Here is a 15,986-nt window from a genome sequence, read left to right as displayed (position 1 = left end):
TGTTGTTGGTTTGCTTGTCGTTTCATTTTGTTTCCACGCAGGGTGTCTTCCTGGCTTGGAGCTCAGTGATTCAGCCCGGCTGGCTGGCTAACAAACCCCAGCGATCCACCATGCTCCACTTTTAAAAGTTTTTACCGTTTTCTGGGGATGAAACTCGGGCCCCTATGCTTGTGTGGCAGCATGCATTTTGACCAACTGAACTCTCTCCTTTTAACTAACAAACCAGTTTTTTTTCATCAGAAGCATTTTCATTGTAGTTCACAAAGAATGTTGGTGTCAACTCTAATAAACAATTAAACAAATTTCAAGAGGATCAAAATAGATGGAAATGACTCTAAAACGAGATTGGGATTTGCCCATTAGACAAAAAGGTGGATTATAAGTGGATGGTTTAATGTCACTCCTGTTGCTGTGATAAAATACCTGAGGGGGGGGGGCGGAACAACTTAGAAGAGAAAGGGTTTACTTTGGCTTACAAATCCAAATTAAAGTAAGAAAAATCAGGGAAGGAACTCAAATATCTAGAAGAAAATGTATCTACAGCCAAGACAGAGATAAAATAGTGCATATATCCTCACTTGTTTACTTGGTTTTGCTACTGTCATACAGTTTAGGATCCCCTGCCTAGGGAATGATGCCACTCATAGTGAGCCAGATATCTCCATCAATTGACTTAATTAAGACAATCCTCCATATATATTCCCATAGACCCACACAATGTGGAGAGTCCTTCACTGAGACTTTATTCCCAGTGAATAATAATTCCAGGTTGTGTCGCGTTGATAGTTAAGGCTAGCATTCACACTGTAGCACAGATAACATGTTAATTTGTATTTGAGGATCTGATCAACACTATGCTCATATTAGGCTCTATATTTTCATTTAGAATTATCCTTCTGGCAAGTTGAATTTGCTAGAACAAAATCTAGACATTGCAAAGACATTGGGAAAAGAGACCTGCGAGAGGAAGATTTGAGCAGAACTTGGAAGGTAGGGATCACACAGCAGAGGAAGCTGTCTGAAGTCAGTGTGGGAAGCTACAACTTAAAGTGTGGTCTGAGTGAGAGCCCCAAGACAGCTTTGGGGCTGGAGAGATGGCTTAGCAATTGGAACACTTACTGCTCTTCAGTTCCCAGGACCCACTTCAGACAGCTACACAACCACCTGTAACTCCAGTTCCAGAGGATCCAACATCCTTCTCTCACCTCTGTGGGCATTGTGTGTGTGGTCACAGAGACTCATGTCCACACATACATGTGCACCTGAAATAGAAGACAAACCCATCATTCTGGGGGTTTTGCTTTTAAAGGACTGTCTAGTGTCCTGGTGGAAACTGCCGGTGCTTCTGTGCCAGAGACACCAAGGGCACAGAGATAACGGGGTGTAGAGTGGGTGAGGAATATAATTCATCCCTCTTCTTGGGACTTGGAGTCTTTTACAAAAGTAAAGCATAGGTAGGAAAGTCATCATTGAAGTCCTGTTGAGGCTGCATGCAGTAGCAGAACGGGTGCATGGATGCTGGGGTGACTCCATCCTGCAAAGGTAATCTGTCTTTCAGACTCCAAAGTCTTAGTAGAAGATCTCTGGTCAGCACCTTACTTAGCTGACATTGTACATGAGGACGTCTCACTTAATGGTTTCTGCCTGAGGTTTTTTTTTAACTTGCCAATAGGAGCTAGGGAGGTCCCTAGGCATTGAGTGTTTAAAAATTAAATCAATGGACATTTGTCTGCCTATTATCTGTCTGTCTGTCTATCTATCTGTCTGTCTGTCTGTCTGTCTATCATCTATCAATCTTTTATTCTCTCTTATCTAGCATATATTTCTATCATCTCTATCATCTATTTGTATCTGTCTCATCTATTTCTGTCTATTATCTACCTATCTATCTACCTACCTACCACCAATAATTCAAGTATCTCTATATTTATGTTTGTTTATACCTAGACTACTGTATAAATATATGTCAGGAAATGCTGGTCAAGAGCATGCTCTGTCTATTCTACTCGACATTTTCCCAAAGAAAGATCGCAACTGGAGAAATGACTTATCTCTTCAGAGAATGATCGTCCCAAGGAGTAAGAAATGAAAATTTATCATTATGTTGTGGCAATTATGAAAAGAAACCAATCTGTCATTTTAGTTTTCTATAACATGACTGATTTTTAATTGTCTTATTGTTTTGCTGCGTTGCTTTTCAGAAGGGGTTGTTACTTTTGTTTGTGAATTCTGTTATTTATTTGTTGTTGTTTTGAGACATGGTCTCACTGTATAGCATTGTCCAGCTTGGAACTCATTATGTAGACCAGGCTAGCTTCGAACTGGCAGAGATAGATTCATTTGCTTCTACCTCCTGGGTGCTGGAATTAAAAATGTGCGGCACCACACCCAGATTAACTTAAAAAATAATCATACTTTTAATTTGAAATTGATACAGTAAAAATATTTTTGTTCATGTAATTCTGAAGCTTGTGCCAGCTTTGGTAAACACCTGCAGATCTCATCATCTTAGCAGAGGCTAGCTCTCTTACCTTCCCCTGGGTCTGTCTTGCAAGGAAGTTTTCATGTCTATCAAACATATTATCTTCTTAGACATCATTTGTTACTACTGCATAAGAAGTCTCTTACATTATTTTCTAAAAAGCTGACTACACAAAAAATATCTAAGCTGAAACAAAAACTGGTTTTTATAGAGTATATTTTGCTCAAGTTTTCCCCTCCTCCCATTTCCTCTCAAGTCCTCCCCCACCTCCCTACATAGCATACACCCGGATGCTCCTCCCTACATAGCATACACCCGGATGCTTCTCACTCTTCCTGTGTGGTCTGTCTCTCTGGTCTCTCTCTCTCTCAAAACAAACAAGCAACAAACATAACCAATAAGACCAAAAAAAAAAAAAAAAAAAAAAAAGAATCCTCAACAAACAAAACTTCAGAAAAAAAAATGGAGTTCACTTTGTGTTGGCCACCTCCTGCTGAGCAGGGGCTGTTGTGTAGTCTGTTTGATATATCCAGTGACTGAAAACAAAACAAAATGAAACAAATGAACCTGACTTCCTATTTGCCAGGAGATGTCATTTGCAAATGTCTGCTTGGTTAGGAGTGGGACCCCCATGTCCACTTCTCCCTAAGTGCTGGGATCCCGTCTGACTTGGATTCTGCAGGTCCTATGTGTTGCCGCAGTGCCTGTGTGTTCCTGTGTGCGTCTGTCCCATTGTGTCAGAGTCATCCACTGCCTTGGGTCCATATAATCTTTTTGCTTCCTCTACTCAATTGATCCGTGATCCTTTCGGGGGTGGCTTTGATGAAGGCATCCCATTTAGAACTGAGCGCTTCAGAGTCTCTTTCACTCTGCTCATGGTCCAGTTATAGGAAGAGACACGGTTTTTAAAAGGCCTGCTGCTAGCATATGAGAGCATCTCATTCAAATATATTAATAGGGGCTAAAGCAATGGCACGGTGGTTAAGGACACGCGTTGCTTTTCTAGAGGACCAAGGATCAGTCCTCATCACCCACATAGTGGCTTACAAATGGCTGTAACTCCAGTTTCAGGGTATCCCATGCCCTTTTCTGGCCTTCATAGGTATTGCACACACATATATTTAGACCGCACTCATACACATAAAATAAAAATAACTAAACCTCTAATCCCGGAGATGACTCAGTCAGTATAGTGCTTTGTGAGAGCCTAGGTTTGATCCTCAGCAGCTACATAAAAAGCTGGCTGTGGTGATGTGCACTTATAATCTAAGCACTGGAGAAGCAGAGATTATTGGGTCTCTGAGGCTCATAAGCAGCCAGCCTAGGTAAAGTAGAGAGTCCCAGGTCCTAGTGAGAGATCTTGCTTCCAAATAAGGTAGACAATATCTTTCCTCCACATAGAAATGTACAGATATACATTCATACATACACATACACACATTTATATCCCCATACACAGCTGAGCACACACACACACACATACACATACACACACACACACACACACACACACGCTACCCCTTTTCCAAAAAGAAGAAATGTAATGCCAAAGAAACCATGGATCTCAACTAGAGAACTCACCCATACCTTGTTCTGGCCTCTGGAGACATGCCACACATGACATGCTTTCACACAAAATCATACATACATACATTCAAATAAAAATACTAATACAAATGAAAATCACTAAAAAAATATGTTCATTAATACTTTATTATTCACTAACAGCTGACTAAGATTGTGATGGGATCTAGACATTGATGAAAACAGGGATGAAAGATGGAAGCAACTGATAAACTCCAAGACCAAGATGCTCTCCCAAGTTTCTTACAAGTTCTGCTTTTGGAGCTATTAGGAGAGAAGTGTGAACATCATCCGTGGGTGAGCACGATGCAGAGGAGAAAAGAATGAAAGAAAGGCAGCTACTGGGAAAAAAGGCCCAGCCAGAGTGTTCTGAATGGTTCTTCTGGGTTGGGCACATTCCACAGAAATGTTTTTTCTCATGACATTTGTCTCTATGAGGACATGAGCGCTTTGAGTTGGGAACTCCCCAAGGGACTCTCCAGGAAAGAAAAAAGTTGCTTCATTTCTCAAAATCCCTATTTCATTTGGAGGGTGGGAATTTCATGATTCCATCCCACTAAGCAGCCTTTTTGACCAGGCTGAGGCTTGCTCAGAAGCCTTTTCCTTGAAGAAACCCTATGCCTTCCCTCCTATGCCTCCAATGGAAGACATCCTGAGTACCAGACAATGTGACCTCAAGTTGTCCATGAAACTTCTTTAAAGGATGCATTATACCTGACCAGTTCAGGAGAGGTCAAAGTCTGGCAGCAAAACTCAGGTTTGTGGGAGGGCAGCTGATATGTAGACTATACAGTACCTGAATAATATGGATGGGAAAAGGCCAAACTGGAAAAGGGAGGTGTGATTTCTTCCAGCTTAGCCACTAAGAAGTTGGGATGGATAACACAACGTGGTGTTGATGGTCACGCTGCTGCTGGTGGTGATGATAATGAACGATGATGAAGATGGTAACAGCTCTCATTGAATCACTGCTGTGTTCCGCATTCTCTGCTACAACTTTAAGGGTATTCTGCTATCCATGCCTCTACAGAGCTACAGGAACAGCTGGAATAGAGGAAAGCAACTCCAGATGGTAGAGTGCTTGCTTTATAAACAGGACAAGCTGAGTTCAATCCCGCCACCCACATAAAACACTAGGCATAGTGCTATAAACCCAGATTGGGAAGACAGAGACAGGGGGATGGTCTCACTATCCAGCCACCTAAGCCTAACTGGCAAACTCTAAATTCCAGTGAGATACTTCCTTAAGAAATAAGGTGTAAGGCTCCTGAAAATAGATACCCAAAACTGACTTCTGGTTTTCATATGCTTATGCATACATGTGAATGCATATTAATGTGTCCCCTCCCATGACACACAAACACACACACACACACAATCATTAAGGTCATATACATTGATAAAATTCCATTCTATGGAGGAATAAAGCAAGGTTACATAAACACTCAATGGCTCTACAGCAGCGAAAAGAAACAGGACTTAGCCTTGACTAGCCACTCCATTACCATTAGATGACTTAAATGAAGATGGTGGTATCCTCTGCAAAAAGATGCAAGCTAGTCTTGAGATACTCTATCTCCCTCCAGGTCCTTTACCACTTCCCAGTGGGGTATGACCTCTGTCTTCCTCTCTGTGATGAGAAGGAAGCCTGCTTCCCAAAAAACAAAAATAGTCTAGCTGGAGGTCAGTGGGAAGCCATGGATGCCCCGCTTTCAGGCCGGTGCCAGGGAGAAGCTCAGCAAGCACAGCTTTGCAGCGAATGAGGGCAACTATATGTTTGCATTCCCGCTTAACTGGAAGCTACAGACAATAGTTGGAAAGCTGCAATTCTGTTACCCTAAATAACAGATGAACGGCGAGGAGGGAGGGAGTAGCAATGGAAAACATTTTCTCTGTCTGCTTTGCAGAGTGCATCATTCTGCCTGCCAATGTGCATGTGTCCAAGCATCAGTGTCTTCGTCATGTTCACATCATTTGGGCAAGTTTCATGGACTTTGATCCTGACTTACACTGTTTGCCTTGCAAGGACTGTGGAGTTATGACCCCTCACTGCCTCAGCGAGAGAATGAATTAACCAAACTTTTTGTTTTTTAAGTTCATAGTATTTTTTATTCGATATATTTTTTATTTACATTTCAAATGATTTCCCCTTTTCTGAACCCCCACTCCCCGAAAGTCCCATCAGCCCCCATCCCTCTCCCCCTGTTTTCCCACCCAACTCTTCCCACTTCCCTGTTCTGGTTTTGCCCTATACTGCTTCACTGAGTCTTTCCAGAACAAGGGGCCACTCCTCCCTTCTTCTTGTACCTCATGTGATGTGTGGATTATGTTTTGGGTATTCCAGTTTTCTAGGTTAATATCCACTTATTAGTGAGTGCATACCATGATTCATCTTTTGAGACTGGGTTACCTCACTTACTATGATGTTCTCCAGCTCCATCCATTTGCCTAAGAATTTCATGAATCCATTGTTTCTAATGGCTGAATAGTACTCCATTGTGTATATATACCACACTTTTTGCATCCACTCTGCTGTTGAGGGATACCTAGGTTCTTTCCAGCTTCGGGCAATTATAAATAGGGCTGCTATGAACATAGTGGAACATGTATCCTTATTACATGCTGGGGAATCTTCTGGGTATATGCCCAGGAGTAGTATAGCAGGATCTTCTGGAAGTGAGGTGCCCAGTTTTCGGAGGAACTGCCAGACTGATTTCCAGAGTGGTTGTACCATCTTACAATTCCACCAGCAGTGGAGGAGTGTTCCTCTTTCTCCACATCCTTGCCAACATTTGCTGTCTCCTGAATTTTTAATCTTAGCCATTCTGACTGGTGTAAGGTGAAATCTCAGGGTTGTTTTGATTTGCATTTCCCTAATGACTAATGAAGCTGAGCATTTTTTAAGATGCTTCTCCACCATCTGAAGTTCTTCAGGTGAAAATTCTTTGTTTAACTCTGTACTCCATTTTTTAATAGGGTTATTTGTTAACCAAACTTTTTAAACTACCAGGAAAGGATCTGGAGAGATGGCTCAGCAGATAAGAGCACTTACTTCTCTTCCAGAGGACCAATTACTTCTCTTCCAGAGTTCAGTCATCAGCACCCACGCGCTGGCTCATAACGGTATGTAACACCCTCACTCAGACATACGTGCTGGCAAAACACCAATTCATGGAGAATAAATTATTCTTTTAAAAGCTACCAGAAAGAAACTATAAAGCTAGAAGAACTTTCATTTTTGCAAGGGACTCCCCCAGTCTTCTTCAACTCTGTGGGCAGCACAGCCTCCTGGCCTTCTTGCCGAGGCTGAGAAACTTGATGAAACTTTGTCAGAGCTCCCCTGGGCTAGCTGAGCAGGCTGGCTCTGCTCTTCAGTGCGCAGAGCCTCACTTCCTCCTCATACCACTGTGCTCAGGAGATACCACAGGTTCGTGCTGCAGGGGCAGCTCCTCCACAGTGCATCCTCTTCAAAGCCACTGCCCTGTGTGCATCACCACCCTCTGGCCTCAGGCAGTAAGGCTACAGTAAGCCTAGAGGTTGTGCTTTCCCAAAATCCCAGCAGACACACTGATGACAATAGCAAGTGGGACCTTTGGAAAGTGGTTAGGCCAAGAGGACAGAACCCTCAAAACTGAGATCAGAACCCTTGTTAAAGGGACTCCAGGGATATCTCTTGCCCTCTGTCTTCCATATAGAGACACAAAAGAAGACAACGGCTTTCAAGTCCTTCAGGTGTCCTTCTCAGAACCTATGCAGTCCCCTGGACTCAGACGTCCAGCCTCTAGAAAGATAAGAAGTAATTATCTATAGTTTCTATACTGCCTAGTTTATAGTACTTTGTTGAAGTGTGGGCAGTTCTTGAGAAGAATCTTTTGTGACTTCCTCTGGAAATGGCAATTCCTAAGACAGTGAATAGCCTGCTGCTAATGGGCAGAGGCCTCACACCTTTAGCTCAGTGAAGACATCAAGGATCAAGGATCAAGGATCAAGAGGGGCCTGTCTAGCTAGCTATTATCATATGAGAGAGAGAGGGAGGGAGGGAGATGGAAGGAGGGATGAAGGGAGGAGGCGGGAGGGAGAGAGGGAGGGAGGGAGGGAGGGAGGGAGGGAGAGGGAGGGAGGGAGGGAGGGAGGGAGGAGGAGGCAGGCAGGGAGGGAGGGGGAGGGAAAGAGAGAAGGAGGGAGCAGAGAGAGAGACAGAGAGAGAGAGAGAGAGAGAGAGAGAGAGAGAGAGAGGTTTTATGGAAGGGTAAGAACAAGGAGGAGCCAGGCTCACACAATCTTGCATAAATCTCATCTGTGCTCCTGTGTCTGAGGAAAGAGGGCCTCTGCTTTTAAACTTAACTCCCCTCCTGTTAATGTCTTTGCATGCCTTGGTGTCTCTGCTGAGATTCTGACTCCCTGAACTAGGCAGCAGTGTTTAGATTCCTAGGTTCATTGAGGGTGGCCCACAGTGAGGAGGCCATGGAGAGTCTGAGCAAGAGCTCTTTCACTATATACACATATGCCTCATCACCATCACCATCACCATCACCACCATCATCATCACCATCACCATCACCATCACCATCACCATCACCATCATCATCACCATCATCACCATCATCATCACCATCACCATCACCACCACCATCACCATCACCACCATCACCATCATCACCACCATCACCATCATCACCATCATCATCACCATCACCATCACCACCACCATCACCATCACCACCATCACCATCACCATCACCATCACCACTATTATTAGTAGGTCTCAGAGTGTACCTGCACTGTCCTGGGGACACACACAGGAAATATAGACAGATGTTCACATCAGCTCCATTTGATACGAAGAAACATTTAGAAATGAGGCAAGTGTTCATTGGCAGGAAATCAAGTAGCAGAATGCAGCATATTCACATGTTCTCCTGTTACCGTGTGCCAGCTATTTGAAACAACATGGATGGACTGAGAAACACTGTGCTGAGCAGAGGGGGTAAAACAAGTTTGTGTGACTACATGCATTCTCAATTCCTTTTCTCTAAGCTTCCGAAGCTAGTGTAGGTGTTCAGGCTTGGTCACCAGGGTTCGCTTTTAAGGGAGATTGTGAGAGAGCCTACCTCTCACTCTTCTCAACCCAGTCGTGCTGTGCTCCCCACCTCCCTCTCCCTGTCCCTCTCCCCCTCCCTCCTCTCTTCCCACTTTTCCTCCCCACCCCTCTCATGTGGTCAGTATCAAGTGTCTTTTTTTTTATGGTTTTCTTCCTTATTTTTTGAGACAGGGTTTCTCCTTGTTGAACCTGGAGCTCACCACTTCAGTTGGATCAGCTTACCAGGCATCCTCCTGTCTCTACAGCTACAGAACTGGAATTCCAGGTGTGTGAGATTATGCTTCCTTCTCTACGAAGGGGCTAGGAATCCAAGCTCAGGTCCTCGTGCTTGTATGCAAGTATTTTACCTACCGAGCCATCTCCCCAAGCCCAGACTGGTGATTAAAAAGCAGAATATGGAGGGGTTAGGGTTAGGGTTAGGGTTAGGGTTAGGGGTTAGGGTTAGGGTTAGGGTTAGGGTTAGGGTTAGGGTTAGGGTTAGGGTTAGGGTTAGGGTTAGGGTCAGGGAGGATGCAGGATAAAAAAGGATCATACCTGTTTGCATTCCATGTAGCATTATGGTTCATATTTAGGGGACATTTATCCTATTGTAATGTGAAGTTACACATACACACACACACACACACACACACACACACAGTTACCTTAGTTTACCTAGATGAAAGCATTTAAATTTCACTGTTAAAAACTGGGAGAGTTGTTTTTTTTTATTTTTTTATTCGATATAATTTATTTACATTTCAAATGATTTCCCTTTTCTAGCCCCCCCACTCCCCGAAAGTCCCATAAGCCCCCTTCTCTTCCCCTGTCCTCCCACCCACCCCTTCCCACTTCCCCGTTCTGGTTTTGCCGAATACTGTTTCACTGAGTCTTTCCAGAACCAGGGGCCACTCCTCCTTTCTTCTTGTACCTCATTTGATGTGTGGATTATGTTTTGGGTATTCCAGTTTTCTAGGTTAATATCCACTTATTAGTGAGTGCATACCATGATTCACCTTTTGAGTCTGGGTTACCTCACTTAGTATGATATTCTCTAGCTCCATCCATTTGCCTAAGAATTTCATGAATTCATTGTTTCTAATGGCTGAATAGTACTCCATTGTGTAGATATACCACATTTTTTTGCATCCACTCTTCTGTTGAGGGATACCTGGGTTCTTTCCAGCATCTGGCAATTATAAATAGGGCTGCTATGAACATAGTAGAGCATGTATCCTTATTACATGGTGGGGAGTCTTCAGGGTATATGCCCGGGAGTGGTATAGCAGGATCTTCTGGAAGTGAGGTGCCCAGTTTTCGGAGGAACCGCCAGACTAATTTCCAGAGTGGTTGTACCAATTTGCAACCCCACCAGCAGTGGAGGAGTGTTCCTCTTTCTCCACACCCTCTCCAACACCTGCTGTCTCCTGAATTTTTAGTCTTAGCCATTCTGACTGGTGTAAGATGAGGTGCTTCAAGTGTGCCAAAGACTTGACCTACTGAAGTTTGGTTTTGAAATGTCCCCTAAAAGCCCATGTATTCCAGGCTTGGCAATTAATGGGAGCCAGTGGAAACTTTGAGGTGGCAGATCTGCTGAAAGCCTTCGATCTCTGGGGGTCTGTCTTTGAAGGTGAGTGTGGCTGCCTGCCTCTTCCTCTCTCTCTCTCTCTCTCTCTCTCTCTCTCTCTCTCTCTCTCTCTCTCTCTCTCTCTCTCTCTCTCTCTCTCTCTGCCCAGTCATGAAGTCTGAAGCTTTGAGCTCCATCAGGTGTTTCCCACTCTCCTGTGCTTCACTGTCACAGGCCACAAAGCAAAACCACCAATGAGCCTTGGCCACCAAAACTGAGCCAAAGAATCCTTTTCTCTGTAAGTGGATTTCTAGAGGGTATTTCCTGCAGTAACAGAAACTAACCATTGTGTTTACAGACATTTTCAGAGTCCTAACTTCTGGTCTACAGATGGTCCTTCTATACTCACTCCAGATTAGACTTTCTTCATCTTTCCTTGCTTCTACATCATTAGCAAAGCAACACTTGGTTCACACAAATTGATAGATCCTCACCTATGACCCAGGAGTGTTGGGTTCTTGGCCCCACTCAAGTCTCTGTTAGTCTGTGTTATCCTTGGCAGAACTGGCCAACACTGGCTTATTTATATCCATTCTAAATGTGAAATAGTCACTTGAACTCTGGTTTCAGCTGTTGGCCATCTTTAAAGAAAAATGGCATCCCAGAAATGTGCTGAACAGCGTGTTTTCCGAAATTGAGATTTTGGTGCTATTTTTACTGTGGATGATATGCAGGCTTAACTCCAAGGGATGTGAGCATCAAATTAAGTGTTCATTTTCACCAGCAATTTAAGCAAATTGTTGTCATTCGTGACAAGAGGTATGCTGTGTCACATCTATGAATGTTGCTTATTCAGTATCAGATGTGTGTTTCTTCCCTCTCTCAAGAATGGAAAGGCAGTAATCCATCCCATCCATCAGTGGGTGCCCCTCCCTGTGAAATGTGAGCCTATTGCTATCTGGGTGGACTTTAATTGCATAAACATCTCAACATGTCTATGATGATCATCCCATTGAAGGCTATGAATTTAATTTCTCTAACATGTCCTTTTTAATGTTTGCCATGCTATTCCTCGGGTATAATTGTTCTAATCCTCTTGCAAGGCTAAAAGAAAATTGCTGTGCTGGAACACTAAGAAACTGTTTGACTATGTCTTTTATGAACTGTTTAAGAAATTCAAGGGAGAATTTCATTTCCCTTTCCTTACCATATACTTGATGAAGTTGTACTTCCTTGCTCCATAGACAGAGCAATGCTTTGGCCATTGAACCATAAGCACAATCGAGGGACCATAAGCAGAATCAATCAGGAGGGAGTGTTGAGGGTGAGTACAGGTTCTTCTGTCTCTTTCAACCTGCATTGGTAAACATGGAGACGGTCTCCACTATACTTTCTGTTGTGCTTTGTATGTAGACCTTTCCTTCCCACAAAGGTTAATGTGCTAAAATCTTGGTCTTAAGTGTGCAAATGTTGAGAGGGGTAGGACCTTTAAGATGTAGGATATAGTGAGAGATGACTAGGTCATCGAGGCTATCTTACTCCAAGGAGATTAATGTCTGCTTCTAGGGAGTGAGTGAGAGGTCTCATGTAACTTGATCTTGGGAATGGGGTGTAATTGTTCAGCCCATGTGTTTATCTTCTTCTAACCACCACACTGGTCACTGTTGTATGAATTTCTTCCATGTCATGTGCCCTGCCTGATATGACATCATGAGGCTCTTGGCTGACCATGGCCACCTGAACTCAGACATTTCAACCTCCTAGAAAAATGACCCCAAACAAACCTCACTTTCTCACAGTGTATTCATGTCAGGTGCTTGAGAGATGCCCCCAGTGCGGATTAAGTAAGACATTCCCTGGATGAGGACAGCAAGGAACAGTTTCTAGCTAAATGGGGATTAATATGCCACATAGATGAGACATGAGCAGGGGTTTGGAAGCCTCCCTAGCTTGTGTGGTTCGCTGATGAGCCATCATAACACACATCCCACTAGCTTTGTTTCATTAGATGTGACTTTACCGAATGCTGGGGTTTTCCAGAAAATATTTATTTGAAATATCATAGACTTCACTCCACAATTTCTTCCAGAAATACCACTAAAGATATAACTAACACTCTGCAACTAATAGACTACAATGAGAAATGAGGAACAGGTGACTACAAAGAGAAATTGGAATCCACATTTATTGATGAGATATATATACACAGGAGTTAAAACACTTAGTGAAAGATTGAATTCACATGTTATTTCCATCATATGAAGAATATCCAGTTATTTTACACATGAAATGTTACAGTCATGAGTCCACATCACAAGGAAAGCTAAAGATGAACATAGGAGATCTCAACTACCCAAGGTGTGCTTTGCCAACAAGGCATTTCCTAGTACCATACATAAGAAACAGCCCCCAAATTAGTCCCTTTGCATTCATTAGTCTTTAAATATCATGTGCTATATAGATGCACTACGGTACATGACATCAGACTAACGGGGACTGTGAATGGGAAGGAAACCATTAATCTTATCTTTCATTCAAAAATAATTCTGGTTAATAATTCTGGAAAAGTCTCCTTTTCTTTCTGTACTTTTTTTCCACCCAGAATTTGAAGGACACAGCCACCACATGCCCCCACTCCACACATCTGGAGAAGCCCCTGAAAATGAGTGTGCTTGCTTCACATCTCCATGATCTGTGAGAAAAGGGAGGGGGCATGCGCCAGCACATTGCTGTTTCTTCTGTCTTTGTGGGGAAGACAGGGGTTACAGGAACTACAAAGTATGGTATTTAGTGAGAATGCAGTTTGGGAGGTCACATCTAATTGCAACTGTTAATCTCATCTCCACCCACTCCACACATGCAAACAGAGTGTACTGGGTAGAGGGGACCAGCTTCCTGTCACATACTCAGGATCAGTGCATCAAAGGTTGGTCCTCTGCCAACGCCAAGGTTGGCCATTGGCCTTTGCTGGTCCTCAGCTATTGCTGGCCCCTGGCTGTTGCTGGCCCTGGGCCTTGGTGTGCTTCTAGTATTGTTGTTCCCTTACAAGTGTGCAATTTGCTGCCAGAACTGTGCTTTCTTTCGGGGGTGGGGGGAATGTCTCACCTGCATGGTTGCTAATCAGTAAATACATTCTTATACTCCAACTCAGGAAGTCAAGGGTAACAAGGTTCTTCATAATCTTAGGCCATGAGCATCATGATGAAGATCTGACAACCAGAGAGGTTGACCCTTCCCCAAAGACATGAGCTGAGTATGAGGAGGAAATTGACTTTTTTATTTTTTGGTCTCTTTAAGCCCAGACCACTGATGAGGGAGGAGAGACGATCATCTTCATTCTAAACCTCCCTCAGACTTGGCAACCACAGTTCCATGGGTACACTGAGTGGGAATGATGCAGGCATAGGATGACACTTCACTGAGTAACAGGAAACACATTCACCCACCCCCATCCCTGCTCAGGGTTGTATTTACAAAGGTGCTGGACTCAGAGATTTGCAAACAATCATCAGTACAGAGGTTTCATAGGTAAGTTCTTCACTCAGGTCACATTGAGAAAGAGAAATAACTCTTAGGCGATACCTAAGACTGCAAAGAAAGGTTTCCAAATGGCAATCAACATATCTATTAAATTTAGATAAACAGCCAAGAACAAGAGTTAAATTAAATTACATCTATACACCATTTCACTGAAATTACATACAAAGACCTACATTATAGCTATACAAAGTGCATAGGCACTGTCTTCATGCGTGAACCAAGTATCAGCGTGTACACACAAGAAAGTCATGCTCTGATAGCTAGCTGTGAAAACAGATACAATCTTAGCCAGTCGAGGGCACATTTAATCTGTTGGCTTAATGAGGAGCAGGTTTGAATACATCCTAGTATGTCATCTATGTAACGGGCTATTCTTTCAAACACAGTAAAATAGCAGTCCTCCCACCATTGCGGAGAGTGTGTTTGGTGGAGAAAAGACACCTTGTGTTTTCTGTGGCTACTGGTTTACCTTGTGGGAAGGTTCCATAAGTTTGTTGCCTACCTGAGGATAAATGATTTGGGTTTATTCTAAATAATCTCAGTATGACTCTAACTCCCAGCTCCAGCCCCCTCAATGATACAGCATGGATTCTGAATGGGTACTAAAAATATGTTGTCTTTAATTCCTTCTTAAAAATATATGTTCAATTCATATAACAATGTGAGGTTTTGCTATCATTTTGCTTGGCAAGACTTAAGACTGCACCAACCTGTCCTGAATTCTTTTCTTACTAATCATCCTCAGTCTTTGCTACTCTATGTTTTATTAGGCCAATTTTCACATAAACATCTAGTAACGCATGGGAGATTCTGATATAGCAGCAGCCCCGCTGTTAGCACCGGCCTTTATTCATCTTATGGGAAAGTAAAACTAGAAAGGTTGATCGGGAAAACAAGGACTAGTGTTGGAAAAAAAGCAATCAGCACCATTTCTTGATGCTGAAGGATTAACTATTCAGATGCATATCCCGACTACCTATTCGATCTTCTGAGTTTGGTCAACTTACTCATTGCATCTTTAATGACTGAGTTCCAAAGTTTCTTAAATGTGTCTGTATGCTCAGGAAACAGTTGATACCCCCCAAATTGCTATAGAAATGTGTGCTCGAATTAGCTATACTTCTATCTATGTGGTTGTATAGAAAATACCATAAGAAAATATCTGTCTGAAAAAATTACAGATACCAAAGAGACTATATCAGCCTACTCTGAGTCTTTATGAGTTTTGAAGAATAGATACAAATGTGTAACATCATTAAAAGTTAAATTAACACTAAAACTTGTAATATCCAGGACTATAAATATTTCTCTGTATAAATAATAGCAAAGAAATTTGGGGATTTGTGGGAAAAAAGAATGTGAGATTAGGTCAAAGTAACTTTGTAGATTGGAGGTGCAATACTGATCAGAGGGTGATATGTTGTCCCTAGTAGCACAGATTCATGCCAGGAAGCTAAAATATATCTGCTGGCATCAAGATAAAATTAGATTCACAGTTTGCCAGCTCTCTCCTCAATCTGTAGAAAACAAATAGAAAAAGAATATACAAAAAATTCTCCAAAAAGTAGGTTTGTTTTAATATATACAAATCTCTGTAGGGACCAGCTGATCTGGTCTGTGTTGTGCGATGTGGGGATGGGATGCTGAGATTTTATGGAGGGAAGAAAGAGGAAAGTGTTGAGGTGGTTTGTAGAAGAATCTGGATACCAAAGGCTCTTAGAACAGGAACTTTG

This window comes from Apodemus sylvaticus, chromosome 5 (assembly GCF_947179515.1).
Source record: "Apodemus sylvaticus chromosome 5, mApoSyl1.1, whole genome shotgun sequence".
Lineage (NCBI taxonomy): Eukaryota > Metazoa > Chordata > Mammalia > Rodentia > Muridae > Apodemus > Apodemus sylvaticus.
This window is presented reverse-complemented; position numbering follows the sequence as displayed.